Below are 4,585 nucleotides of genomic sequence, written 5' to 3' on the forward strand. Positions count from 1 at the left end.
ATTTATTTAATGATTTAATCTCCTGAAACTTTCTCCCTGTAGGTGTCACTGCTTGAGGAAACTATCTAACTACAAGATAAGTGTTATACTCCTGGGTTACTGCTGTGTAACTGGAAGGAAGGGCACGTTTCAGCCGCATGTTACATTTTACAGAACGGAAAATAATGGGTGTTTCTATTTCAGAGCCTTTTATAAGAAAATGAGTTTGATGTTTAAATGTCAGACACATGAAGAAGAGTAATTATTTTGTCATCAGTCAGGATAAATGCTATTTGGTTTAAAAAACCCCAACAACTTAGCCATGTTTTTAAAGTGATTACTACCTAAAATTCGTCGAATTTCTTTTCCTGGGGCTTCAGGTTCACCAGAACAACCAAATTGCTTTATCAGTTTGTAATTCTGGATTTTCAAGTATATTTAAAAAATGGATAATGCAAGTCACTCCCAAATGCAGAGGTACCTTCCATTTATGTACTGAACATTTGGATCTTGATTATATTATTTCTTAAACCTTTAGCTGAGACGTGATTCATCTTATCACCTCTTAATCCCCTGTCCAAATAAATATGGTTCTCCTGTCTTTGCAGGCAGAACATTTTATGCAGACTTTGTTTTTTCTTTTTTCTTTAAGATCTTGACACTAAGTGAAAATAACGTGCAATCACCAATATCTTTTCCGGAAACAAGTAATGTTGACTCCTGTACTGCAGAACTTGTTGCAAACCTAGGAGGAGCCTGGCCAATGGTGCCAGGTGTGGGGAAATCTGGCTGAAAAGGACTTTTTAAGAGAGCAGAGAAAGGAGAGAGCAGTGGAAAAGCCAGTGAAAGTTGGCCTGGCCTGGCACTGCAAAATGATGGCCCAAGTGGGTATTTGAATGTGACAAAAGGACCTCAGGTAAGGGTGTACTTTGACTGTAAGTTATTATTGAAATCAGTCAATGCGAAATAAAGTAATTGCAGGGCTTGTGTAATTGTGTAATATTCTGATACAAGTGTCAACATGGAAATGACCTCCCTGTTTTCCAGGTTGTTATTCTGAAATCTTTTCCTCAGGAAAATAGTCCAAATTTTTGTGCACCTCATCAGCAAGTCTATATCCACATAAACAACACCTTTTCTTACGCTTTTTCCTATTTTGTTTTTCTTCCAAATCATAAAAAGTCTATGGACTTTTGCAATTGCTGGATCAGTCATGAAAAAGCCTGAACTGAAAAAAAAATTGTTGTGTAAAAAAAAATTTGGAACATCTAAAAACTCGATTTTCATTCTAGAAATGGAAAATTTATCTCTCATTGTTTTTACATTGTGAGTTTACATTTGCAGTGAAACATTGTGCTAAATCAGGTTCCAGGATGCTGAGCCCGTATGACACAATTCCTTTCCATACCAGTAAGCTTTAGTATCAGGGTAATTAAAAATAAAAGGACGGTTTAAGCATTTGACATAATTAATTAGTTTCAGGGCTGGTGCCGTGGAGCCAACTAGTTGATTTCCATCTTCACCAGCCCTATTTTCCCGGCAGCTCCTGTTTCCTACCAACTGATTAATCTGAAAGTCAATATAAGAGATGCACACCGATATCCGTTTTTTAATTATTAATTATTAATGTTTTTGTGGTGACCACTGCGACATTTTACTGGTGCCGTGGGTTGGTGTGGAGGGCGCCGGGACGCGCTGAGGGCGCTGAGGGGAGCGGCGCTCCCCCCCCCCCCGCCCGCTCCATCCGGGGCTCCCGGCGTGGCCGTTGGGAGCGTTCAAACCCCGCGGCAGCCAATCAGCGCAGAGGGGGCCCCTCCCAACAGCCAATCAACGCAGAGCTCTTCCCTTCCGCCCACTCAGTAACCTGCGCTCGGCGCCGCAACAAGCGCTGTGCGTCTGCCCAGGAAACACCTCACAGCCAATGGGAGCTCGCTCCGCGTGAGTGGCAGATGCAGCTACCAATCTGAGTGGGACAGGGGTGCAGGTGTGGCCGAAAAGGAAGGTTATGTGGGCGGGGCATCTCGCAGCCGTGGCGAATGAGGGGGCGGTTTACAGACGGGCGGTGGGGCCGGCAGCCAATGGGCGGCGGCGTGGGTGCGGCGGCTCGCTTTTTGAATTGGCGGCGGCCGCAGATGGCGGATGGCGGCGGGTGGCGCCGGCGGTGAGGGGGCACCGGGGCCGGGGGGTGTGGGCGGCCCGGAGCGGGGCTGGTGTGGGGCACCTGTGGGGCCTCCGGGCTTCAGAGCTGCTCCGGGGCTCCTCAGGCCGCTGGCCGAGCTCTTTGGGCAGGGCGGAGCCCCGGGCCCGCCGGCACCTGCCGGCTCGTGGGGCGGGAGGCTGTGGCCGTCCCTCGTCCTGTCCTGTCTTGTCCTTTCCTGTCCTGTCCTGCCCAAGGTCACCTCCCTGCAGAGGGCTCGGGAACCTGCCTGGGTGGTTTCTCGGGAGGGAAATGGGAAACGTGGGAGGTGTTTACTGTCATTTCCTTGCTTTAACCAACATATTTTGGTTTGTGGGTGTTTTGTGTCCTTCAGGCTTTCCACAAATGGTTGGGAGGTCATTTCTGAGTGTGATGCTGTGGGGGTATTAACTCTGCCTGAAGCCTATAGTGATGGTGTTCTGACTTTTACTCTTTATGTGAGGGAAAGCTGTTGTGTTTGTGTCTGTCTGTGCTGTTTGTTCTCTTCTGTGTTCTGGAACTTTCAGTCTGTAAGTTTAGTGACAAATATTGTTATTATTACATGATTATTGAAACAAGAAATATTTTTAAATACATCCATGATGGAACCTCAGAAATAAATAAACTGGAAAAGCCATAAAGAAAATCAATGCCCAGATTCAAGTCTGGGCTTCTTCAAATATGTAATGAAGTTGATTGCATATTTCATAAGCTCATTTACATGTTATTTGGTATAGTAATAACCATACTGATGTCTCAGACTTCTAAGAAATAATCTCTAGGATTTAAGTTTAGTTGTGCCTATAACTGGAGGGCTTGTTTTCTTCTGAATTTACCTGTAATTGTCCTTGTGATAATCATTATTGACAATGTGGTTTGAATCTGCCAAGATTATACTTCCCTCCATCAGTGCCAACAAAACTGGTAACTCTATAACAGTTCCTGGTGCTGACATTGTAACCTTCTGGCCAGGTGATTCCCCAAAGACTCTTTATGACTGAGGTTACTCTCTTCTCTTGCTCTGTCTAAAACTGCTCTGAGAAAAATGAGGAGGGTGAGTGGGACTGAGGTCTAGGAAACTCAGTGCTGTGGACGTGCACAGCTGTGTGTGACCTGGAAATTCAAACTAAGGTGGCAAGTCTGGCAGCTGAGTATGTCTGGAATAATGATAGATTTGTGGTGTTGATTATTGCTCATCACCGCATTAGGAACTTGTGTGTTATGAAGGCTTGAATCCTTTCCACGAGTCACAGATGTGATCACTGGAAGATAAAGCCTTTTCTGTATTGCTGGTTTGCCCAAGTGCCCATTGCTTTTTGTTTTCTGACTCAGTTAATAGGATGATGATTACTCAATTTGAAAAATAGTATGTGGTGTTCTCTAGGGGTTTACCACCTCAAGAGTCCCTTCCCAGACAATGCTCTGGTGTGGTATTTATGTAGCTGCTGTTTTAAAAGGGCATTTACAGTCACAAGAACAGTTTCAGTTGAAGCCCTATAAAGGGTTATTATTCTCCAGCAGTTCAGCTGCAATTGCTGCTGCAGGTAACTCCTGATATCACCGTGCAAACATTGAAATCTGGGCGTGTGATGAATCACAGGAGCTGCACCCTGCTTGCCTTGTGTGGGAGAGAAAAGGTGCTGTGTGCTGGGCAGGTGCCTTAGGACACCCTTGTGCTGCAGGATTTGGGTAGGGAGCTCCCAGAAAATGAGAGGGTCAGGGATCCTGCCTTTCCAGTAAGTCTGGGCAGGGAGAGCACAGACACATTCTGTTTGAGAAGAGAGAAGGATTTAACTGATGATGGAAAGGTCCTTCTACTCTTACAGTTAATGCAGGACAGTAGAGCACACCATACAGCTAGACATATATATGCATATCAACTTTGCAGAGACTCTCAAGCTTTTTTAATGTTTCTAAGAGTAAATAATCCTGGTTCTGCTCTCTGGGTGCTCATTTCTAACCACAGTATCTATAGCCAGTTCTCCTGAAAAATTAGATTTTAGCAAGATGTTATGCTTACCCTAATTCTTCTGCTAATGTTTCAAATCAACAATGCTATTTTTAGTCTTATAATAGTTTGTCACTGAAAGAAACAAGTGTTTTTAGTTTGGTGCTTTGTGGTTGAGGTTTTTTAAATGAGCATTTGAGTTTGTGCTCCGACCTGAAGTTCCCTCTCTGCAGCTCTCTGTGCAGATGAATTTCAGAACCATTTCTGAGCAGCTTTGTTGTCAGTCCTTTCTATCAGTTGTGTTACTCCTGATGCTCTTTCAGAGCTGCTCTATCAGTGTGAGTGGGAGTTCAGTAAGAGCCTGAATGTTTTGTTTTGTGAAGTCACTTCTGACAGCCTCGCTTGTAGGACTCTTTTATGGATGAGCTTTTTGCACCTGTAACTGAGTTTGGCCCCTCCACCTTCCAGCTGTTGAAGAAAGA

Source organism: Zosterops lateralis (assembly GCF_965231275.1).
Source record: "Zosterops lateralis genome assembly, chromosome: 10".
NCBI classification, from domain to species: Eukaryota; Metazoa; Chordata; class Aves; order Passeriformes; family Zosteropidae; genus Zosterops; species Zosterops lateralis.